The following is a 21,476-nucleotide window of genomic DNA, read 5'->3' as shown; positions in this document are numbered from 1 at the left end:
TTTTCTCCTGGAGCTCACCAGAGGGTTCAAGTCCCATCTGGGGTGATTAACAGCATAGTGGGGCGGCGGAAGCGCGCTGGGCCCATTACCCAGAGGTCGATAAATCGAAACTATCCTCTCCTAGCAATGTTTTACCAGGATGTGATTGTCAGTAAATATTTCAACAAGAGGGACTACAGCTGTTTAACACAGCACCTTCTTAAGTTGGTAAATAAGGAACTGTACTCTTAAACTAGGGATATGGGTTCAAGTCCCATCTGGGGTGATTAAGAGCAGAGTGGCGCAGCGGAAGCGTGCTGGGCCCATAACCCAGAGGTCGATAGATCGAAACTATCCTCTGCTAACAATTTCTTTGCCAGGATGTGATTGTCAGCAAATATTTCACAAAGAGGGACTACAGCTGTTTAATACTGTACCTCCTTGAGGTGGTAGATAGGCACTGTCCTGCTTGTGTTTCTTAAAATTGTTCATTTCCAATCCAAAATGGTTCTTTTCTTTCAAACAAATTAAAGGGAGCTTTCTGTTATTTAACCTCTGTGGATCAGCCACTCTCAGACACTTTGGTCCTAAATCTTTCCCCAGACAAGTCAATACCCAACCACACCCCAAGTCCTGTGACTCCAATGATTCACACAATATCAAGTTGGATCTATGACTAGTAGTTAACCAAAGCATTCACACCTCATCTCGGGAGACACCAGTGACCCACGAGCTGGTGGAGGTGTCAACGACCTATCTGTTTAACCCAACGACTGTCAACACAAAGACCTAAAGAGGTTAAATACCTGAAAGCTTCCAGTTAGAGGTGAACAAGCCTTTTGGATGAGAGGCAAAATGTCTACAAGAAACACAAGCAAACCAAGTTGCCTGTGCACATGTCACTGTAAGGCGCCAAGTTTTCGAGAAAAATCAGACGGAAAAACACATCCGATTGGGCCCCAGTGGCCTAATGGATAAGGCACTGGCCTCCTAAGCCAGGGATTGTGGGTTCAAGTCCCATCTGGGGTGATTAACAGCAGACTGGCGCAGCGGAAGCGTGCTGGGCCCATAACCCAGAGGTCGATAGATCGAAACTATCCTCTGCTAACAGTTTTTTTGCCAGGATGTGATTGAGGCAGTTTTATGATTGGGTGGGCGTGGTCACGTGGCACCTGTCACCTCTCCTCGTTAGTATAGTGGACAGTATCTCCGCCTGTCACGCGGAATACCGGGGTTCGATTCCCCGACGGGGAGTAAGACTCTTTAACATATTTAATCAGTATTAACTGATGTAACACCGTCCGATAACGACCTAATTACAGCGCTCAGTTTCCGTAGTGTAGTGGTTATCACGTTCGCCTCACACGCGAAAGGTCCCCGGTTCGAAACCGGGCGGAAACACTTATTCTTTGTTTTCACTTGCTTGACAAGTGACGTCACCGTTAGCTCGTCACTATGGCTGCTAGCTTGTAATGTATGTCATCCGTTAACAGGCTGAAAACAAGGTGGTCATAGTTATATTGGTAAGGGTAGCATGTAGCCTAGCTCCTAAGCCGGAGCTAACCAAGTATTACCTTAGACGTACCGGCTCCGCTGTCTGTCTGCCAAAGTCACAATCAGTTTCCGTAGTGTAGTGGTTATCACGTTCGCCTAACACGCGAAAGGTCCCCGGTTCGAGACCGGGCGGAAACAATCGTTTTTCTCCTGGAGCTCACCAGAGGGTTCAAGTCCCATCTGGGGTGATTAACAGCATAGTGGGGCAGCGGAAGCGCGCTGGGCCCATTACCCAGAGGTCGATAAATCGAAACTATCCTCTCCTAGCAATGTTTTACCAGGATGTGATTGTCAGTAAATATTTCAACAAGAGGGACTACAGCTGTTTAACACAGCACCTTCTTAAGTTGGTAAATAAGGAACTGTACTCTTAAACCAGGGATATGGGTTCAAGTCCCATCTGGGGTGATTAAGAGCAGAGTGGCGCAGCGGAAGCGTGCTGGGCCCATAACCCAGAGGTCGATAGATCGAAACTATCCTCTGCTAACAATTTCTTTGCCAGGATGTGATTGTCATCAAATATTTCACAAAGAGGGACTACAGCTGTTTAATACTGTACCTCCTTGAGGTGGTAGATAGGCACTGTCCTGCTTGTGTTTCTTAAAATTGTTCATTTCCAATCCAAAATGGTTCTTTTCTTTCAAACAAATTAAAGGGAGCTTTCTGTTATTTAACCTCTGTGGATCAGCCACTCTCAGACACTTTGGTCCTAAATCTTTCCCCAGACAAGTCAATACCCAACCACACCCCAAGTCCTGTGACTCCAATGATTCACACAATATCAAGTTGGATCTATGACTAGTAGTTAACCAAAGCATTCACACCTCATCTCGGGAGACACCAGTGACCCACAAGCTGGTGGAGGTGTCAACGACCTATCTGTTTAACCCAACGACTGTCAACACAAAGACCTAAAGAGGTTAAATACCTGAAAGCTTCCAGTTAGAGGTGAACAAGCCTTTTGGATGAGAGGCAAAATGTCTACAAGAAACACAAGCAAACCAAGTTGCCTGTGCACATGTCACTGTAAGGCGCCAAGTTTTCGAGAAAAATCAGACGGAAAAACACATCCGATTGGGCCCCAGTGGCCTAATGGATAAGGCACTGGCCTCCTAAGCCAGGGATTGTGGGTTCAAGTCCCATCTGGGGTGATTAACAGCAGAGTGGCGCAGCGGAAGCGTGCTGGGCCCATAACCCAGAGGTCGATAGATCGAAACTATCCTCTGCTAACAGTTTTTTTGCCAGGATGTGATTGAGGCAGTTTTATGATTGGGTGGGCGTGGTCACGTGGCACCTGTCACCTCTCCTCGTTAGTATAGTGGACAGTATCTCCGCCTGTCACGCGGAAGACCGGGGTTCGATTCCCCGACGGGGAGTATGACTCTTTAACATATTTAATCAGTATTAACTGATGTAACACCGTCCGATAACGACCTAATTACAGCGCTCAGTTTCCGTAGTGTAGTGGTTATCACGTTCGCCTCACACGCGAAAGGTCCCCGGTTCGAAACCGGGTGGAAACACTTATTCTTTGTTTTCACTTGCTTGACAAGTGACGTCACCGTTAGCTCGTCACTATGGCTGCTAGCTTGTAATGTATGTCATCCGTTAACAGGCTGAAAACAAGGTGGTCATAGTTATATTGGTAAGGGTAGCATGTAGCCTAGCTCCTAAGCCGGAGCTAACCAAGTATTACCTTAGACGTACCGGCTCCGCTGTCTGTCTGCCAAAGTCACAATCAGTTTCCGTAGTGTAGTGGTTATCACGTTCGCCTAACACGCGAAAGGTCCCCGGTTCGAGACCGGGCGGAAACAAACGTTTTTCTCCTGGAGCTCACCAGAGGGTTCAAGTCCCATCTGGGGTGATTAACAGCATAGTGGGGCGGCGGAAGCGCGCTGGGCCCATTACCCAGAGGTCGATAAATCGAAACTATCCTCTCCTAGCAATGTTTTACCAGGATGTGATTGTCAGTAAATATTTCAACAAGAGGGACTACAGCTGTTTAACACAGCACCTTCTTAAGTTGGTAAATAAGGAACTGTACTCTTAAACCAGGGATATGGGTTCAAGTCCCATCTGGGGTGATTAAGAGCAGAGTGGCGCAGCGGAAGCGTGCTGGGCCCATAACCCAGAGGTCGATAGATCGAAACTATCCTCTGCTAACAATTTCTTTGCCAGGATGTGATTGTCAGCAAATATTTCACAAAGAGGGACTACAGCTGTTTAATACTGTACCTCCTTGAGGTGGTAGATAGGCACTGTCCTGCTTGTGTTTCTTAAAATTGTTCATTTCCAATCCAAAATGGTTCTTTTCTTTCAAACAAATTAAAGGGAGCTTTCTGTTATTTAACCTCTGTGGATCAGCCACTCTCAGACACTTTGGTCCTAAATCTTTCCCCAGACAAGTCAATACCCAACCACACCCCAAGTCCTGTGACTCCAATGATTCACACAATATCAAGTTGGATCTATGACTAGTAGTTAACCAAAGCATTCACACCTCATCTCGGGAGACACCAGTGACCCACGAGCTGGTGGAGGTGTCAACGACCTATCTGTTTAACCCAACGACTGTCAACACAAAGACCTAAAGAGGTTAAATACCTGAAAGCTTCCAGTTAGAGGTGAACAAGCCTTTTGGATGAGAGGCAAAATGTCTACAAGAAACACAAGCAAACCAAGTTGCCTGTGCACATGTCACTGTAAGGCGCCAAGTTTTCGAGAAAAATCAGACGGAAAAACACATCCGATTGGGCCCCAGTGGCCTAATGGATAAGGCACTGGCCTCCTAAGCCAGGGATTGTGGGTTCAAGTCCCATCTGGGGTGATTAACAGCAGAGTGGCGCAGCGGAAGCGTGCTGGGCCCATAACCCAGAGGTCGATAGATCGAAACTATCCTCTGCTAACAGTTTTTTTGCCAGGATGTGATTGAGGCAGTTTTATGATTGGGTGGGCGTGGTCACGTGGTACCTGTCACCTCTCCTCGTTAGTATAGTGGACAGTATCTCCGCCTGTCACGCGGAAGACCGGGGTTCGATTCCCCGACGGGGAGTATGACTCTTTAACATATTTAATCAGTATTAACTGATGTAACACCGTCCGATAACGACCTAATTACAGCGCTCAGTTTCCGTAGTGTAGTGGTTATCACGTTCGCCTCACACGCGAAAGGTCCCCGGTTCGAAACCGGGCGGAAACACTTATTCTTTGTTTTCACTTGCTTGACAAGTGACGTCACCGTTAGCTCGTCACTATGGCTGCTAGCTTGTAATGTATGTCATCCGTTAACAGGCTGAAAACAAGGTGGTCATAGTTATATTGGTAAGGGTAGCATGTAGCCTAGCTCCTAAGCCGGAGCTAACCAAGTATTACCTTAGACGTACCGGCTCCGCTGTCTGTCTGCCAAAGTCACAATCAGTTTCCGTAGTGTAGTGGTTATCACGTTCGCCTAACACGCGAAAGGTCCCCGGTTCGAGACCGGGCGGAAACAAACGTTTTTCTCCTGGAGCTCACCAGAGGGTTCCAGTCCCATCTGGGGTGATTAACAGCATAGTGGGGCAGCGGAAGCGCGCTGGGCCCATAACCCAGAGGTCGATAAATCGAAACTATCCTCTCCTAGCAATGTTTTACCAGGATGTGATTGTCAGTAAATATTTCAACAAGAGGGACTACAGCTGTTTAACACAGCACCTTCTTAAGTTGGTAAATAAAGAACTGTACTCTTAAACCAGGGATATGGGTTCAAGTCCCATCTGGGGTGATTAAGAGCAGAGTGGCGCAGCGGAAGCGTGCTGGGCCCATAACCCAGAGGTCGATAGATCGAAACTATCCTCTGCTAACAATTTCTTTGCCAGGATGTGATTGTCAGCAAATTTTTCACAAAGAGGGACTACAGCTGTTTAATACTGTACCTCCTTGAGGTGGTAGATAGGCACTGTCCTGCTTGTGTTTCTTAAAATTGTTCATTTCCAATCCAAAATGGTTCTTTTCTTTCAAACAAATTAAAGGGAGCTTTCTGTTATTTAACCTCTGTGGATCAGCCACTCTCAGACACTTTGGTCCTAAATCTTTCCCCAGACAAGTCAATACCCAACCACACCCCAAGTCTTGTGACTCCAATGATTCACACAATATCAAGTTGGATCTATGACTAGTAGTTAACCAAAGCATTCACACCTCATCTCGGGAGACACCAGTGACCCACGAGCTGGTGGAGGTGTCAACGACCTATCTGTTTAACCCAACGACTGTCAACACAAAGACCTAAAGAGGTTAAATACCTGAAAGCTTCCAGTTAGAGGTGAACAAGCCTTTTGGATGAGAGGCGAAATGTCTACAAGAAACACAAGCAAACCAAGTTGCCTGTGCACATGTCACTGTAAGGCGCCAAGTTTTCGAGAAAAATCAGACGGAAAAACACATCCGATTGGGCCCCAGTGGCCTAATGGATAAGGCACTGGCCTCCTAAGCCAGGGATTGTGGGTTCAAGTCCCATCTGGGGTGATTAACAGCAGAGTGGCGCAGCGGAAGCGTGCTGGGCCCATAACCCAGAGGTCGATAGATCGAAACTATCCTCTGCTAACAGTTTTTTTGCCAGGATGTGATTGAGGCAGTTTTATGATTGGGTGGGCGTGGTCACGTGGCACCTGTCACCTCTCCTCGTTAGTATAGTGGACAGTATCTCCGCCTGTCACGCGGAAGACCGGGGTTCGATTCCCCGACGGGGAGTATGACTCTTTAACATATTTAATCAGTATTAACTGATGTAACACCATCCGATAACGACCTAATTACAGCGCTCAGTTTCCGTAGTGTAGTGGTTATCACGTTCGCCTCACACGCGAAAGGTCCCCGGTTCGAGACCGGGCGGAAACAAACGTTTTTCTCCTGGAGCTCACCAGAGGGTTCAAGTCCCATCTGGGGTGATTAACAGCATAGTGGGGCAGCGGAAGCGCGCTGGGCCCATTACCCAGAGGTCGATAAATCGAAACTATCCTCTCCTAGCAATGTTTTACCAGGATGTGATTGTCAGTAAATATTTCAACAAGAGGGACTACAGCTGTTTAACACAGCACCTTCTTAAGTTGGTAAATAAGGAACTGTACTCTTAAACCAGGGATATGGGTTCAAGTCCCATCTGGGGTGATTAAGAGCAGAGTGGCGCAGCGGAAGCGTGCTGGGCCCATAACCCAGAGGTCGATAGATCGAAACTATCCTCTGCTAACAATTTCTTTGCCAGGATGTGATTGTCAGCAAATATTTCACAAAGAGGGACTACAGCTGTTTAATACTGTACCTCCTTGAGGTGGTAGATAGGCACTGTCCTGCTTGTGTTTCTTAAAATTGTTCATTTCCAATCCAAAATGGTTCTTTTCTTTCAAACAAATTAAAGGGAGCTTTCTGTTATTTAACCTCTGTGGATCAGCCACTCTCAGACACTTTGGTCCTAAATCTTTCCCCAGACAAGTCAATACCCAACCACACCCCAAGTCCTGTGACTCCAATGATTCACACAATATCAAGTTGGATCTATGACTAGTAGTTAACCAAAGCATTCACACCTCATCTCGGGAGACACCAGTGACCCACGAGCTGGTGGAGGTGTCAACGACCTATCTGTTTAACCCAACGACTGTCAACACAAAGACCTAAAGAGGTTAAATACCTGAAAGCTTCCAGTTAGAGGTGAACAAGCCTTTTGGATGAGAGGCAAAATGTCTACAAGAAACACAAGCAAACCAAGTTGCCTGTGCACATGTCACTGTAAGGCGCCAAGTTTTCGAGAAAAATCAGACGGAAAAACACATCCGATTGGGCCCCAGTGGCCTAATGGATAAGGCACTGGCCTCCTAAGCCAGGGATTGTGGGTTCAAGTCCCATCTGGGGTGATTAACAGCAGACTGGCGCAGCGGAAGCGTGCTGGGCCCATAACCCAGAGGTCGATAGATCGAAACTATCCTCTGCTAACAGTTTTTTTGCCAGGATGTGATTGAGGCAGTTTTATGATTGGGTGGGCGTGGTCACGTGGCACCTGTCACCTCTCCTCGTTAGTATAGTGGACAGTATCTCCGCCTGTCACGCGGAATACCGGGGTTCGATTCCCCGACGGGGAGTAAGACTCTTTAACATATTTAATCAGTATTAACTGATGTAACACCGTCCGATAACGACCTAATTACAGCGCTCAGTTTCCGTAGTGTAGTGGTTATCACGTTCGCCTCACACGCGAAAGGTCCCCGGTTCGAAACCGGGCGGAAACACTTATTCTTTGTTTTCACTTGCTTGACAAGTGACGTCACCGTTAGCTCGTCACTATGGCTGCTAGCTTGTAATGTATGTCATCCGTTAACAGGCTGAAAACAAGGTGGTCATAGTTATATTGGTAAGGGTAGCATGTAGCCTAGCTCCTAAGCCGGAGCTAACCAAGTATTACCTTAGACGTACCGGGTCCGCTGTCTGTCTGCCAAAGTCACAATCAGTTTCCGTAGTGTAGTGGTTATCACGTTCGCCTAACACGCGAAAGGTCCCCGGTTCGAGACCGGGCGGAAACAATCGTTTTTCTCCTGGAGCTCACCAGAGGGTTCAAGTCCCATCTGGGGTGATTAACAGCATAGTGGGGCAGCGGAAGCGCGCTGGGCCCATTACCCAGAGGTCGATAAATCGAAACTATCCTCTCCTAGCAATGTTTTACCAGGATGTGATTGTCAGTAAATATTTCAACAAGAGGGACTACAGCTGTTTAACACAGCACCTTCTTAAGTTGGTAAATAAGGAACTGTACTCTTAAACCAGGGATATGGGTTCAAGTCCCATCTGGGGTGATTAAGAGCAGAGTGGCGCAGCGGAAGCGTGCTGGGCCCATAACCCAGAGGTCGATAGATCGAAACTATCCTCTGCTAACAATTTCTTTGCCAGGATGTGATTGTCATCAAATATTTCACAAAGAGGGACTACAGCTGTTTAATACTGTACCTCCTTGAGGTGGTAGATAGGCACTGTCCTGCTTGTGTTTCTTAAAATTGTTCATTTCCAATCCAAAATGGTTCTTTTCTTTCAAACAAATTAAAGGGAGCTTTCTGTTATTTAACCTCTGTGGATCAGCCACTCTCAGACACTTTGGTCCTAAATCTTTCCCCAGACAAGTCAATACCCAACCACACCCCAAGTCCTGTGACTCCAATGATTCACACAATATCAAGTTGGATCTATGACTAGTAGTTAACCAAAGCATTCACACCTCATCTCGGGAGACACCAGTGACCCACAAGCTGGTGGAGGTGTCAACGACCTATCTGTTTAACCCAACGACTGTCAACACAAAGACCTAAAGAGGTTAAATACCTGAAAGCTTCCAGTTAGAGGTGAACAAGCCTTTTGGATGAGAGGCAAAATGTCTACAAGAAACACAAGCAAACCAAGTTGCCTGTGCACATGTCACTGTAAGGCGCCAAGTTTTCGAGAAAAATCAGACGGAAAAACACATCCGATTGGGCCCCAGTGGCCTAATGGATAAGGCACTGGCCTCCTAAGCCAGGGATTGTGGGTTCAAGTCCCATCTGGGGTGATTAACAGCAGAGTGGCGCAGCGGAAGCGTGCTGGGCCCATAACCCAGAGGTCGATAGATCGAAACTATCCTCTGCTAACAGTTTTTTTGCCAGGATGTGATTGAGGCAGTTTTATGATTGGGTGGGCGTGGTCACGTGGCACCTGTCACCTCTCCTCGTTAGTATAGTGGACAGTATCTCCGCCTGTCACGCGGAAGACCGGGGTTCGATTCCCCGACGGGGAGTATGACTCTTTAACATATTTAATCAGTATTAACTGATGTAACACCGTCCGATAACGACCTAATTACAGCGCTCAGTTTCCGTAGTGTAGTGGTTATCACGTTCGCCTCACACGCGAAAGGTCCCCGGTTCGAAACCGGGCGGAAACACTTATTCTTTGTTTTCACTTGCTTGACAAGTGACGTCACCGTTAGCTCGTCACTATGGCTGCTAGCTTGTAATGTATGTCATCCGTTAACAGGCTGAAAACAAGGTGGTCATAGTTATATTGGTAAGGGTAGCATGTAGCCTAGCTCCTAAGCCGGAGCTAACCAAGTATTACCTTAGACGTACCGGCTCCGCTGTCTGTCTGCCAAAGTCACAATCAGTTTCCGTAGTGTAGTGGTTATCACGTTCGCCTAACACGCGAAAGGTCCCCGGTTCGAGACCGGGCGGAAACAAACGTTTTTCTCCTGGAGCTCACCAGAGGGTTCAAGTCCCATCTGGGGTGATTAACAGCATAGTGGGGCGGCGGAAGCGCGCTGGGCCCATTACCCAGAGGTCGATAAATCGAAACTATCCTCTCCTAGCAATGTTTTACCAGGATGTGATTGTCAGTAAATATTTCAACAAGAGGGACTACAGCTGTTTAACACAGCACCTTCTTAAGTTGGTAAATAAGGAACTGTACTCTTAAACCAGGGATATGGGTTCAAGTCCCATCTGGGGTGATTAAGAGCAGAGTGGCGCAGCGGAAGCGTGCTGGGCCCATAACCCAGAGGTCGATAGATCGAAACTATCCTCTGCTAACAATTTCTTTGCCAGGATGTGATTGTCAGCAAATATTTCACAAAGAGGGACTACAGCTGTTTAATACTGTACCTCCTTGAGGTGGTAGATAGGCACTGTCCTGCTTGTGTTTCTTAAAATTGTTCATTTCCAATCCAAAATGGTTCTTTTCTTTCAAACAAATTAAAGGGAGCTTTCTGTTATTTAACCTCTGTGGATCAGCCACTCTCAGACACTTTGGTCCTAAATCTTTCCCCAGACAAGTCAATACCCAACCACACCCCAAGTCCTGTGACTCCAATGATTCACACAATATCAAGTTGGATCTATGACTAGTAGTTAACCAAAGCATTCACACCTCATCTCGGGAGACACCAGTGACCCACGAGCTGGTGGAGGTGTCAACGACCTATCTGTTTAACCCAACGACTGTCAACACAAAGACCTAAAGAGGTTAAATACCTGAAAGCTTCCAGTTAGAGGTGAACAAGCCTTTTGGATGAGAGGCAAAATGTCTACAAGAAACACAAGCAAACCAAGTTGCCTGTGCACATGTCACTGTAAGGCGCCAAGTTTTCGAGAAAAATCAGACGGAAAAACACATCCGATTGGGCCCCAGTGGCCTAATGGATAAGGCACTGGCCTCCTAAGCCAGGGATTGTGGGTTCAAGTCCCATCTGGGGTGATTAACAGCAGAGTGGCGCAGCGGAAGCGTGCTGGGCCCATAACCCAGAGGTCGATAGATCGAAACTATCCTCTGCTAACAGTTTTTTTGCCAGGATGTGATTGAGGCAGTTTTATGATTGGGTGGGCGTGGTCACGTGGTACCTGTCACCTCTCCTCGTTAGTATAGTGGACAGTATCTCCGCCTGTCACGCGGAAGACCGGGGTTCGATTCCCCGACGGGGAGTATGACTCTTTAACATATTTAATCAGTATTAACTGATGTAACACCGTCCGATAACGACCTAATTACAGCGCTCAGTTTCCGTAGTGTAGTGGTTATCACGTTCGCCTCACACGCGAAAGGTCCCCGGTTCGAAACCGGGCGGAAACACTTATTCTTTGTTTTCACTTGCTTGACAAGTGACGTCACCGTTAGCTCGTCACTATGGCTGCTAGCTTGTAATGTATGTCATCCGTTAACAGGCTGAAAACAAGGTGGTCATAGTTATATTGGTAAGGGTAGCATGTAGCCTAGCTCCTAAGCCGGAGCTAACCAAGTATTACCTTAGACGTACCGGCTCCGCTGTCTGTCTGCCAAAGTCACAATCAGTTTCCGTAGTGTAGTGGTTATCACGTTCGCCTAACACGCGAAAGGTCCCCGGTTCGAGACCGGGCGGAAACAAACGTTTTTCTCCTGGAGCTCACCAGAGGGTTCCAGTCCCATCTGGGGTGATTAACAGCATAGTGGGGCAGCGGAAGCGCGCTGGGCCCATTACCCAGAGGTCGATAAATCGAAACTATCCTCTCCTAGCAATGTTTTACCAGGATGTGATTGTCAGTAAATATTTCAACAAGAGGGACTACAGCTGTTTAACACAGCACCTTCTTAAGTTGGTAAATAAAGAACTGTACTCTTAAACCAGGGATATGGGTTCAAGTCCCATCTGGGGTGATTAAGAGCAGAGTGGCGCAGCGGAAGCGTGCTGGGCCCATAACCCAGAGGTCGATAGATCGAAACTATCCTCTGCTAACAATTTCTTTGCCAGGATGTGATTGTCAGCAAATTTTTCACAAAGAGGGACTACAGCTGTTTAATACTGTACCTCCTTGAGGTGGTAGATAGGCACTGTCCTGCTTGTGTTTCTTAAAATTGTTCATTTCCAATCCAAAATGGTTCTTTTCTTTCAAACAAATTAAAGGGAGCTTTCTGTTATTTAACCTCTGTGGATCAGCCACTCTCAGACACTTTGGTCCTAAATCTTTCCCCAGACAAGTCAATACCCAACCACACCCCAAGTCTTGTGACTCCAATGATTCACACAATATCAAGTTGGATCTATGACTAGTAGTTAACCAAAGCATTCACACCTCATCTCGGGAGACACCAGTGACCCACGAGCTGGTGGAGGTGTCAACGACCTATCTGTTTAACCCAACGACTGTCAACACAAAGACCTAAAGAGGTTAAATACCTGAAAGCTTCCAGTTAGAGGTGAACAAGCCTTTTGGATGAGAGGCGAAATGTCTACAAGAAACACAAGCAAACCAAGTTGCCTGTGCACATGTCACTGTAAGGCGCCAAGTTTTCGAGAAAAATCAGACGGAAAAACACATCCGATTGGGCCCCAGTGGCCTAATGGATAAGGCACTGGCCTCCTAAGCCAGGGATTGTGGGTTCAAGTCCCATCTGGGGTGATTAACAGCAGAGTGGCGCAGCGGAAGCGTGCTGGGCCCATAACCCAGAGGTCGATAGATCGAAACTATCCTCTGCTAACAGTTTTTTTGCCAGGATGTGATTGAGGCAGTTTTATGATTGGGTGGGCGTGGTCACGTGGCACCTGTCACCTCTCCTCGTTAGTATAGTGGACAGTATCTCCGCCTGTCACGCGGAAGACCGGGGTTCGATTCCCCGACGGGGAGTATGACTCTTTAACATATTTAATCAGTATTAACTGATGTAACACCATCCGATAACGACCTAATTACAGCGCTCAGTTTCCGTAGTGTAGTGGTTATCACGTTCGCCTCACACGCGAAAGGTCCCCGGTTCGAGACCGGGCGGAAACAAACGTTTTTCTCCTGGAGCTCACCAGAGGGTTCAAGTCCCATCTGGGGTGATTAACAGCATAGTGGGGCAGCGGAAGCGCGCTGGGCCCATTACCCAGAGGTCGATAAATCGAAACTATCCTCTCCTAGCAATGTTTTACCAGGATGTGATTGTCAGTAAATATTTCAACAAGAGGGACTACAGCTGTTTAACACAGCACCTTCTTAAGTTGGTAAATAAGGAACTGTACTCTTAAACCAGGGATATGGGTTCAAGTCCCATCTGGGGTGATTAAGAGCAGAGTGGCGCAGCGGAAGCGTGCTGGGCCCATAACCCAGAGGTCGATAGATCGAAACTATCCTCTGCTAACAATTTCTTTGCCAGGATGTGATTGTCAGCAAATATTTCACAAAGAGGGACTACAGCTGTTTAATACTGTACCTCCTTGAGGTGGTAGATAGGCACTGTCCTGCTTGTGTTTCTTAAAATTGTTCATTTCCAATCCAAAATGGTTCTTTTCTTTCAAACAAATTAAAGGGAGCTTTCTGTTATTTAACCTCTGTGGATCAGCCACTCTCAGACACTTTGGTCCTAAATCTTTCCCCAGACAAGTCAATACCCAACCACACCCCAAGTCCTGTGACTCCAATGATTCACACAATATCAAGTTGGATCTATGACTAGTAGTTAACCAAAGCATTCACACCTCATCTCGGGAGACACCAGTGACCCACGAGCTGGTGGAGGTGTCAACGACCTATCTGTTTAACCCAACGACTGTCAACACAAAGACCTAAAGAGGTTAAATACCTGAAAGCTTCCAGTTAGAGGTGAACAAGCCTTTTGGATGAGAGGCAAAATGTCTACAAGAAACACAAGCAAACCAAGTTGCCTGTGCACATGTCACTGTAAGGCGCCAAGTTTTCGAGAAAAATCAGACGGAAAAACACATCCGATTGGGCCCCAGTGGCCTAATGGATAAGGCACTGGCCTCCTAAGCCAGGGATTGTGGGTTCAAGTCCCATCTGGGGTGATTAACAGCAGACTGGCGCAGCGGAAGCGTGCTGGGCCCATAACCCAGAGGTCGATAGATCGAAACTATCCTCTGCTAACAGTTTTTTTGCCAGGATGTGATTGAGGCAGTTTTATGATTGGGTGGGCGTGGTCACGTGGCACCTGTCACCTCTCCTCGTTAGTATAGTGGACAGTATCTCCGCCTGTCACGCGGAATACCGGGGTTCGATTCCCCGACGGGGAGTAAGACTCTTTAACATATTTAATCAGTATTAACTGATGTAACACCGTCCGATAACGACCTAATTACAGCGCTCAGTTTCCGTAGTGTAGTGGTTATCACGTTCGCCTCACACGCGAAAGGTCCCCGGTTCGAAACCGGGCGGAAACACTTATTCTTTGTTTTCACTTGCTTGACAAGTGACGTCACCGTTAGCTCGTCACTATGGCTGCTAGCTTGTAATGTATGTCATCCGTTAACAGGCTGAAAACAAGGTGGTCATAGTTATATTGGTAAGGGTAGCATGTAGCCTAGCTCCTAAGCCGGAGCTAACCAAGTATTACCTTAGACGTACCGGCTCCGCTGTCTGTCTGCCAAAGTCACAATCAGTTTCCGTAGTGTAGTGGTTATCACGTTCGCCTAACACGCGAAAGGTCCCCGGTTCGAGACCGGGCGGAAACAAACGTTTTTCTCCTGGAGCTCACCAGAGGGTTCAAGTCCCATCTGGGGTGATTAACAGCATAGTGGGGCAGCGGAAGCGCGCTGGGCCCATTACCCAGAGGTCGATAAATCGAAACTATCCTCTCCTAGCAATGTTTTACCAGGATGTGATTGTCAGTAAATATTTCAACAAGAGGGACTACAGCTGTTTAACACAGCACCTTCTTAAGTTGGTAAATAAGGAACTGTACTCTTAAACCAGGGATATGGGTTCAAGTCCCATCTGGGGTGATTAAGAGCAGAGTGGCGCAGCGGAAGCGTGCTGGGCCCATAACCCAGAGGTCGATAGATCGAAACTATCCTCTGCTAACAATTTCTTTGCCAGGATGTGATTGTCAGCAAATATTTCACAAAGAGGGACTACAGCTGTTTAATACTGTACCTCCTTGAGGTGGTAGATAGGCACTGTCCTGCTTGTGTTTCTTAAAATTGTTCATTTCCAATCCAAAATGGTTCTTTTCTTTCAAACAAATTAAAGGGAGCTTTCTGTTATTTAACCTCTGTGGATCAGCCACTCTCAGACACTGTGGTCCTAAATCTTTCCCCAGACAAGTCAATACCCAACCACACCCCAAGTCCTGTGACTCCAATGATTCACACAATATCAAGTTGGATCTATGACTAGTAGTTAACCAAAGCATTCACACCTCATCTCGGGAGACACCAGTGACCCACGAGCTGGTGGAGGTGTCAACGACCTATCTGTTTAACCCAACGACTGTCAACACAAAGACCTAAAGAGGTTAAATACCTGAAAGCTTCCAGTTAGAGGTGAACAAGCCTTTTGGATGAGAGGCAAAATGTCTACAAGAAACACAAGCAAACCAAGTTGCCTGTGCACATGTCACTGTAAGGCGCCAAGTTTTCGAGATAAATCAGACGGAAAAACACATCCGATTGGGCCCCAGTGGCCTAATGGATAAGGCACTGGCCTCCTAAGCCAGGGATTGTGGGTTCAAGTCCCATCTGGGGTGATTAACAGCAGAGTGGCGCAGCGGAAGCGTGCTGGGCCCATAACCCAGAGGTCGATAGATCGAAACTATCCTCTGCTAACAGTTTTTTTGCCAGGATGTGATTGAGGCAGTTTTATGATTGGGTGGGCGTGGTCACGTGGTACCTGTCACCTCTCCTCGTTAGTATAGTGGACAGTATCTCCGCCTGTCACGCGGAAGACCGGGGTTCGATTCCCCGACGGGGAGTATGACTCTTTAACATATTTAATCAGTATTAACTGATGTAACACCGTCCGATAACGACCTAATTACAGCGCTCAGTTTCCGTAGTGTAGTGGTTATCACGTTCGCCTCACACGCGAAAGGTCCCCGGTTCGAAACCGGGCGGAAACACTTATTCTTTGTTTTCACTTGCTTGACAAGTGACGTCACCGTTAGCTCGTCACTATGGCTGCTAGCTTGTAATGTATGTCATCCGTTAACAGGCTGAAAACAAGGTGGTCATAGTTATATTGGTAAGGGTAGCATGTAGCCTAGCTCCTAAGCCGGAGCTAACCAAGTATTACCTTAGACGTACCGGCTCCGCTGTCTGTCTGCCAAAGTCACAATCAGTTTCCGTAGTGTAGTGGTTATCACGTTCGCCTAACACGCGAAAGGTCCCCGGTTCGAGACCGGGCGGAAACAAACGTTTTTCTCCTGGAGCTCACCAGAGGGTTCAAGTCCCATCTGGGGTGATTAACAGCATAGTGGGGCGGCGGAAGCGCGCTGGGCCCATTACCCAGAGGTCGATAAATCGAAACTATCCTCTCCTAGCAATGTTTTACCAGGATGTGATTGTCAGTAAATATTTCAACAAGAGGGACTACAGCTGTTTAACACAGCACCTTCTTAAGTTGGTAAATAAGGAACTGTACTCTTAAACTAGGGATATGGGTTCAAGTCCCATCTGGGGTGATTAAGAGCAGAGTGGCGCAGCGGAAGCGTGCTGGGCCCATAACCCAGAGGTCGATAGATCGAAACTATCCTCTGCTAACAATTTCTTTGCCAGGATGTGATTGTCAGCAAATATTTCACAAAGAGGGACTACAGCTGTTTAATACTGTACCTCCTTGAGGTGGTAGATAGGCACTGTCCTGCTTGTGTTTCTTAAAATTGTTCATTTCCAATCCAAAATGGTTCTTTTCTTTCAAACAAATTAAAGGGAGCTTTCTGTTATTTAACCTCTGTGGATCAGCCACTCTCAGACACTTTGGTCCTAAATCTTTCCCCAGACAAGTCAATACCCAACCACACCCCAAGTCCTGTGACTCCAATGATTCACACAATATCAAGTTGGATCTATGACTAGTAGTTAACCAAAGCATTCACACCTCATCTCGGGAGACACCAGTGACCCACAAGCTGGTGGAGGTGTCAACGACCTATCTGTTTAACCCAACGACTGTCAACACAAAGACCTAAAGAGGTTAAATACCTGAAAGCTTCCAGTTAGAGGTGAACAAGCCTTTTGGATGAGAGGCAAAATGTCTACAAGAAACACAAGCAAACCAAGTTGCCTGTGCACATGTCACTGTAAGGCGCCAAGTTTTCGAGAAAAATCAGACGGAAAAACACATCCGATTGGGCCCCAGTGGCCTAATGGATAAGGCACTGGCCTCCTAAGCCAGGGATTGTGGGTTCAAGTCCCATCTGGGGTGATTAACAGCAGAGTGGCGCAGCGGAAGCGTGCTGGGCCCATAACCCAGAGGTCGATAGATCGAAACTATCCTCTGCTAACAGTTTTTTTGCCAGGATGTGATTGAGGCAGTTTTATGATTGGGTGGGCGTGGTCACGTGGCACCTGTCACCTCTCCTCGTTAGTATAGTGGACAGTATCTCCGCCTGTCACGCGGAAGACCGGGGTTCGATTCCCCGACGGGGAGTATGACTCTTTAACATATTTAATCAGTATTAACTGATGTAACACCGTCCGATAACGACCTAATTACAGCGCTCAGTTTCCGTAGTGTAGTGGTTATCACGTTCGCCTCACACGCGAAAGGTCCCCGGTTCGAAACCGGGCGGAAACACTTATTCTTTGTTTTCACTTGCTTGACAAGTGACGTCACCGTTAGCTCGTCACTATGGCTGCTAGCTTGTAATGTATGTCATCCGTTAACAGGCTGAAAACAAGGTGGTCATAGTTATATTGGTAAGGGTAGCATGTAGCCTAGCTCCTAAGCCGGAGCTAACCAAGTATTACCTTAGACGTACCGGCTCCGCTGTCTGTCTGCCAAAGTCACAATCAGTTTCCGTAGTGTAGTGGTTATCACGTTCGCCTAACACGCGAAAGGTCCCCGGTTCGAGACCGGGCGGAAACAAACGTTTTTCTCCTGGAGCTCACCAGAGGGTTCAAGTCCCATCTGGGGTGATTAACAGCATAGTGGGGCGGCGGAAGCGCGCTGGGCCCATTACCCAGAGGTCGATAAATCGAAACTATCCTCTCCTAGCAATGTTTTACCAGGATGTGATTGTCAGTAAATATTTCAACAAGAGGGACTACAGCTGTTTAACACAGCACCTTCTTAAGTTGGTAAATAAGGAACTGTACTCTTAAACCAGGGATATGGGTTCAAGTCCCATCTGGGGTGATTAAGAGCAGAGTGGCGCAGCGGAAGCGTGCTGGGCCCATAACCCAGAGGTCGATAGATCGAAACTATCCTCTGCTAACAATTTCTTTGCCAGGATGTGATTGTCAGCAAATATTTCACAAAGAGGGACTACAGCTGTTTAATACTGTACCTCCTTGAGGTGGTAGATAGGCACTGTCCTGCTTGTGTTTCTTAAAATTGTTCATTTCCAATCCAAAATGGTTCTTTTCTTTCAAACAAATTAAAGGGAGCTTTCTGTTATTTAACCTCTGTGGATCAGCCACTCTCAGACACTTTGGTCCTAAATCTTTCCCCAGACAAGTCAATACCCAACCACACCCCAAGTCCTGTGACTCCAATGATTCACACAATATCAAGTTGGATCTATGACTAGTAGTTAACCAAAGCATTCACACCTCATCTCGGGAGACACCAGTGACCCACAAGCTGGTGGAGGTGTCAACGACCTATCTGTTTAACCCAACGACTGTCAACACAAAGACCTAAAGAGGTTAAATACCTGAAAGCTTCCAGTTAGAGGTGAACAAGCCTTTTGGATGAGAGGCAAAATGTCTACAAGAAACACAAGCAAACCAAGTTGCCTGTGCACATGTCACTGTAAGGCGCCAAGTTTTCGAGAAAAATCAGACGGAAAAACACATCCGATTGGGCCCCAGTGGCCTAATGGATAAGGCACTGGCCTCCTAAGCCAGGGATTGTGGGTTCAAGTCCCATCTGGGGTGATTAACAGCAGAGTGGCGCAGCGGAAGCGTGCTGGGCCCATAACCCAGAGGTCGATAGATCGAAACTATCCTCTGCTAACAGTTTTTTTGCCAGGATGTGATTGAGGCAGTTTTATGATTGGGTGGGCGTGGTCACGTGGCACCTGTCACCTCTCCTCGTTAGTATAGTGGACAGTATCTCCGCCTGTCACGCGGAAGACCGGGGTTCGATTCCCCGACGGGGAGTATGACTCTTTAACATATTTAATCAGTATTAACTGATGTAACACCGTCCGATAACGACCTAATTACAGCGCTCAGTTTCCGTAGTGTAGTGGTTATCACGTTCGCCTCACACGCGAAAGGTCCCCGGTTCGAAACCGGGCGGAAACACTTATTCTTTGTTTTCACTTGCTTGACAAGTGACGTCACCGTTAGCTCGTCACTATGGCTGCTAGCTTGTAATGTATGTCATCCGTTAACAGGCTGAAAACAAGGTGGTCATAGTTATATTGGTAAGGGTAGCATGTAGCCTAGCTCCTAAGCCGGAGCTAACCAAGTATTACCTTAGACGTACCGGCTCCGCTGTCTGTCTGCCAAAGTCACAATCAGTTTCCGTAGTGTAGTGGTTATCACGTTCGCCTAACACGCGAAAGGTCCCCGGTTCGAGACCGGGCGGAAACAAACGTTTTTCTCCTGGAGCTCACCAGAGGGTTCAAGTCCCATCTGGGGTGATTAACAGCATAGTGGGGCGGCGGAAGCGCGCTGGGCCCATTACCCAGAGGTCGATAAATCGAAACTATCCTCTCCTAGCAATGTTTTACCAGGATGTGATTGTCAGTAAATATTTCAACAAGAGGGACTACAGCTGTTTAACACAGCACCTTCTTAAGTTGGTAAATAAGGAACTGTACTCTTAAACCAGGGATATGGGTTCAAGTCCCATCTGGGGTGATTAAGAGCAGAGTGGCGCAGCGGAAGCGTGCTGGGCCCATAACCCAGAGGTCGATAGATCGAAACTATCCTCTGCTAACAATTTCTTTGCCAGGATGTGATTGTCAGCAAATATTTCACAAAGAGGGACTACAGCTGTTTAATACTGTACCTCCTTGAGGTGGTAGATAGGCACTGTCCTGCTTGTGTTTCTTAAAATTGTTCATTTCCAATCCAAAATGGTTCTTTTCTTTCAAACAAATTAAAGGGAGCTTTCTGTTATTTAACCTCTGTGGATCAGCCACTCTCAGACACTTTGGTCCTAAATCTTTCCCCAGACAAGTCAATACCCAACCACACCCCAAGTCCTGTGACTCCAATGATTCACACAATATCAAGTTGGATCTATGACTAGTAGTTAACCAAAGCATTCACACCTCATCTCGGGAGACACCAGTGACCCACGAGCTGGTGGAGGTGTCAACGACCTATCTGTTTAACCCAACGACTGTCAACACAAAGACCTAAAGAGGTTAAATACCTGAAAGCTTCCAGTTAGAGGTGAACAAGCCTTTTGGATGAGAGGCAAAATGTCTACAAGAAACACAAGCAAACCAAGTTGCCTGTGCACATGTCACTGTAAGGCGCCAAGTTTTCGAGAAAAATCAGACGGAAAAACACATCCGATTGGGCCCCAGTGGCCTAATGGATAAGGCACTGGCCTCCTAAGCCAGGGATTGTGGGTTCAAGTCCCATCTGGGGTGATTAACAGCAGAGTGGCGCAGCGGAAGCGTGCTGGGCCCATAACCCAGAGGTCGATAGATCGAAACTATCCTCTGCTAACAGTTTTTTTGCCAGGATGTGATTGAGGCAGTTTTATGATTGGGTGGGCGTGGTCACGTGGTACCTGTCACCTCTCCTCGTTAGTATAGTGGACAGTATCTCCGCCTGTCACGCGGAAGACCGGGGTTCGATTCCCCGACGGGGAGTATGACTCTTTAACATATTTAATCAGTATTAACTGATGTAACACCGTCCGATAACGACCTAATTACAGCGCTCAGTTTCCGTAGTGTAGTGGTTATCACGTTCGCCTCACACGCGAAAGGTCCCCGGTTCGAAACCGGGCGGAAACACTTATTCTTTGTTTTCACTTGCTTGACAAGTGACGTCACCGTTAGCTCGTCACTATGGCTGCTAGCTTGTAATGTATGTCATCCGTTAACAGGCTGAAAACAAGGTGGTCATAGTTATATTGGTAAGGGTAGCATGTAGCCTAGCTCCTAAGCCGGAGCTAACCAAGTATTACCTTAGACGTACCGGCTCCGCTGTCTGTCTGCCAAAGTCACAATCAGTTTCCGTAGTGTAGTGGTTATCACGTTCGCCTAACACGCGAAAGGTCCCCGGTTCGAGACCGGGCGGAAACAAACGTTTTTCTCCTGGAGCTCACCAGAGGGTTCCAGTCCCATCTGGGGTGATTAACAGCATAGTGGGGCAGCGGAAGCGCGCTGGGCCCATAACCCAGAGGTCGATAAATCGAAACTATCCTCTCCTAGCAATGTTTTACCAGGATGTGATTGTCAGTAAATATTTCAACAAGAGGGACTACAGCTGTTTAACACAGCACCTTCTTAAGTTGGTAAATAAAGAACTGTACTCTTAAACCAGGGATATGGGTTCAAGTCCCATCTGGGGTGATTAA

General features: G+C 47.2%; 1 protein-coding gene and 47 non-coding genes across 48 annotated transcripts in view; 47 read left to right on the top strand and 1 right to left on the bottom strand.

Annotated features, from left to right (window-relative positions):
- sema3h (sema domain, immunoglobulin domain (Ig), short basic domain, secreted, (semaphorin) 3H) overlaps window positions 1-21,476 on the bottom strand; it is a 186,804-nt gene that overhangs the window by 62,009 nt on the left and 103,319 nt on the right. The window lies entirely within an intron of this gene.
- Window positions 936-1,008, top strand: trnar-ccu (transfer RNA arginine (anticodon CCU)). The gene has a single exon. It is a non-coding gene; the product is annotated as a tRNA-Arg (tRNA).
- trnav-cac (transfer RNA valine (anticodon CAC)) lies at window positions 1,308-1,380 on the top strand. Its single transcript has one exon. It is a non-coding gene; the product is annotated as a tRNA-Val (tRNA).
- Window positions 1,599-1,671, top strand: trnav-aac (transfer RNA valine (anticodon AAC)). Its single transcript has one exon. It is a non-coding gene; the product is annotated as a tRNA-Val (tRNA).
- trnar-ccu (transfer RNA arginine (anticodon CCU)) lies at window positions 2,612-2,684 on the top strand. Its single transcript has one exon. It is a non-coding gene; the product is annotated as a tRNA-Arg (tRNA).
- On the top strand, window positions 2,838-2,909 carry trnad-guc (transfer RNA aspartic acid (anticodon GUC)). The gene has a single exon. It is a non-coding gene; the product is annotated as a tRNA-Asp (tRNA).
- trnav-cac (transfer RNA valine (anticodon CAC)) lies at window positions 2,984-3,056 on the top strand. The gene has a single exon. It is a non-coding gene; the product is annotated as a tRNA-Val (tRNA).
- Window positions 3,275-3,347, top strand: trnav-aac (transfer RNA valine (anticodon AAC)). The gene has a single exon. It is a non-coding gene; the product is annotated as a tRNA-Val (tRNA).
- On the top strand, window positions 4,288-4,360 carry trnar-ccu (transfer RNA arginine (anticodon CCU)). The gene has a single exon. It is a non-coding gene; the product is annotated as a tRNA-Arg (tRNA).
- On the top strand, window positions 4,514-4,585 carry trnad-guc (transfer RNA aspartic acid (anticodon GUC)). Its single transcript has one exon. It is a non-coding gene; the product is annotated as a tRNA-Asp (tRNA).
- On the top strand, window positions 4,660-4,732 carry trnav-cac (transfer RNA valine (anticodon CAC)). Its single transcript has one exon. It is a non-coding gene; the product is annotated as a tRNA-Val (tRNA).
- On the top strand, window positions 4,951-5,023 carry trnav-aac (transfer RNA valine (anticodon AAC)). Its single transcript has one exon. It is a non-coding gene; the product is annotated as a tRNA-Val (tRNA).
- trnar-ccu (transfer RNA arginine (anticodon CCU)) lies at window positions 5,964-6,036 on the top strand. The gene has a single exon. It is a non-coding gene; the product is annotated as a tRNA-Arg (tRNA).
- On the top strand, window positions 6,190-6,261 carry trnad-guc (transfer RNA aspartic acid (anticodon GUC)). Its single transcript has one exon. It is a non-coding gene; the product is annotated as a tRNA-Asp (tRNA).
- Window positions 6,336-6,408, top strand: trnav-cac (transfer RNA valine (anticodon CAC)). The gene has a single exon. It is a non-coding gene; the product is annotated as a tRNA-Val (tRNA).
- On the top strand, window positions 7,349-7,421 carry trnar-ccu (transfer RNA arginine (anticodon CCU)). Its single transcript has one exon. It is a non-coding gene; the product is annotated as a tRNA-Arg (tRNA).
- trnav-cac (transfer RNA valine (anticodon CAC)) lies at window positions 7,721-7,793 on the top strand. Its single transcript has one exon. It is a non-coding gene; the product is annotated as a tRNA-Val (tRNA).
- trnav-aac (transfer RNA valine (anticodon AAC)) lies at window positions 8,012-8,084 on the top strand. The gene has a single exon. It is a non-coding gene; the product is annotated as a tRNA-Val (tRNA).
- trnar-ccu (transfer RNA arginine (anticodon CCU)) lies at window positions 9,025-9,097 on the top strand. Its single transcript has one exon. It is a non-coding gene; the product is annotated as a tRNA-Arg (tRNA).
- On the top strand, window positions 9,251-9,322 carry trnad-guc (transfer RNA aspartic acid (anticodon GUC)). The gene has a single exon. It is a non-coding gene; the product is annotated as a tRNA-Asp (tRNA).
- Window positions 9,397-9,469, top strand: trnav-cac (transfer RNA valine (anticodon CAC)). Its single transcript has one exon. It is a non-coding gene; the product is annotated as a tRNA-Val (tRNA).
- Window positions 9,688-9,760, top strand: trnav-aac (transfer RNA valine (anticodon AAC)). The gene has a single exon. It is a non-coding gene; the product is annotated as a tRNA-Val (tRNA).
- Window positions 10,701-10,773, top strand: trnar-ccu (transfer RNA arginine (anticodon CCU)). Its single transcript has one exon. It is a non-coding gene; the product is annotated as a tRNA-Arg (tRNA).
- Window positions 10,927-10,998, top strand: trnad-guc (transfer RNA aspartic acid (anticodon GUC)). The gene has a single exon. It is a non-coding gene; the product is annotated as a tRNA-Asp (tRNA).
- On the top strand, window positions 11,073-11,145 carry trnav-cac (transfer RNA valine (anticodon CAC)). The gene has a single exon. It is a non-coding gene; the product is annotated as a tRNA-Val (tRNA).
- Window positions 11,364-11,436, top strand: trnav-aac (transfer RNA valine (anticodon AAC)). The gene has a single exon. It is a non-coding gene; the product is annotated as a tRNA-Val (tRNA).
- Window positions 12,377-12,449, top strand: trnar-ccu (transfer RNA arginine (anticodon CCU)). Its single transcript has one exon. It is a non-coding gene; the product is annotated as a tRNA-Arg (tRNA).
- trnad-guc (transfer RNA aspartic acid (anticodon GUC)) lies at window positions 12,603-12,674 on the top strand. The gene has a single exon. It is a non-coding gene; the product is annotated as a tRNA-Asp (tRNA).
- Window positions 12,749-12,821, top strand: trnav-cac (transfer RNA valine (anticodon CAC)). Its single transcript has one exon. It is a non-coding gene; the product is annotated as a tRNA-Val (tRNA).
- Window positions 13,762-13,834, top strand: trnar-ccu (transfer RNA arginine (anticodon CCU)). The gene has a single exon. It is a non-coding gene; the product is annotated as a tRNA-Arg (tRNA).
- trnav-cac (transfer RNA valine (anticodon CAC)) lies at window positions 14,134-14,206 on the top strand. Its single transcript has one exon. It is a non-coding gene; the product is annotated as a tRNA-Val (tRNA).
- trnav-aac (transfer RNA valine (anticodon AAC)) lies at window positions 14,425-14,497 on the top strand. The gene has a single exon. It is a non-coding gene; the product is annotated as a tRNA-Val (tRNA).
- trnar-ccu (transfer RNA arginine (anticodon CCU)) lies at window positions 15,438-15,510 on the top strand. The gene has a single exon. It is a non-coding gene; the product is annotated as a tRNA-Arg (tRNA).
- On the top strand, window positions 15,664-15,735 carry trnad-guc (transfer RNA aspartic acid (anticodon GUC)). The gene has a single exon. It is a non-coding gene; the product is annotated as a tRNA-Asp (tRNA).
- trnav-cac (transfer RNA valine (anticodon CAC)) lies at window positions 15,810-15,882 on the top strand. The gene has a single exon. It is a non-coding gene; the product is annotated as a tRNA-Val (tRNA).
- On the top strand, window positions 16,101-16,173 carry trnav-aac (transfer RNA valine (anticodon AAC)). Its single transcript has one exon. It is a non-coding gene; the product is annotated as a tRNA-Val (tRNA).
- On the top strand, window positions 17,114-17,186 carry trnar-ccu (transfer RNA arginine (anticodon CCU)). Its single transcript has one exon. It is a non-coding gene; the product is annotated as a tRNA-Arg (tRNA).
- Window positions 17,340-17,411, top strand: trnad-guc (transfer RNA aspartic acid (anticodon GUC)). Its single transcript has one exon. It is a non-coding gene; the product is annotated as a tRNA-Asp (tRNA).
- trnav-cac (transfer RNA valine (anticodon CAC)) lies at window positions 17,486-17,558 on the top strand. Its single transcript has one exon. It is a non-coding gene; the product is annotated as a tRNA-Val (tRNA).
- On the top strand, window positions 17,777-17,849 carry trnav-aac (transfer RNA valine (anticodon AAC)). The gene has a single exon. It is a non-coding gene; the product is annotated as a tRNA-Val (tRNA).
- Window positions 18,790-18,862, top strand: trnar-ccu (transfer RNA arginine (anticodon CCU)). The gene has a single exon. It is a non-coding gene; the product is annotated as a tRNA-Arg (tRNA).
- On the top strand, window positions 19,016-19,087 carry trnad-guc (transfer RNA aspartic acid (anticodon GUC)). The gene has a single exon. It is a non-coding gene; the product is annotated as a tRNA-Asp (tRNA).
- On the top strand, window positions 19,162-19,234 carry trnav-cac (transfer RNA valine (anticodon CAC)). Its single transcript has one exon. It is a non-coding gene; the product is annotated as a tRNA-Val (tRNA).
- trnav-aac (transfer RNA valine (anticodon AAC)) lies at window positions 19,453-19,525 on the top strand. Its single transcript has one exon. It is a non-coding gene; the product is annotated as a tRNA-Val (tRNA).
- On the top strand, window positions 20,466-20,538 carry trnar-ccu (transfer RNA arginine (anticodon CCU)). The gene has a single exon. It is a non-coding gene; the product is annotated as a tRNA-Arg (tRNA).
- trnad-guc (transfer RNA aspartic acid (anticodon GUC)) lies at window positions 20,692-20,763 on the top strand. The gene has a single exon. It is a non-coding gene; the product is annotated as a tRNA-Asp (tRNA).
- On the top strand, window positions 20,838-20,910 carry trnav-cac (transfer RNA valine (anticodon CAC)). The gene has a single exon. It is a non-coding gene; the product is annotated as a tRNA-Val (tRNA).
- Window positions 21,129-21,201, top strand: trnav-aac (transfer RNA valine (anticodon AAC)). The gene has a single exon. It is a non-coding gene; the product is annotated as a tRNA-Val (tRNA).

This window comes from Limanda limanda, chromosome 7, assembly GCF_963576545.1.
Source record: "Limanda limanda chromosome 7, fLimLim1.1, whole genome shotgun sequence".
NCBI classification, from domain to species: Eukaryota; Metazoa; Chordata; class Actinopteri; order Pleuronectiformes; family Pleuronectidae; genus Limanda; species Limanda limanda.
This window is presented reverse-complemented; position numbering and strand designations above follow the sequence as displayed.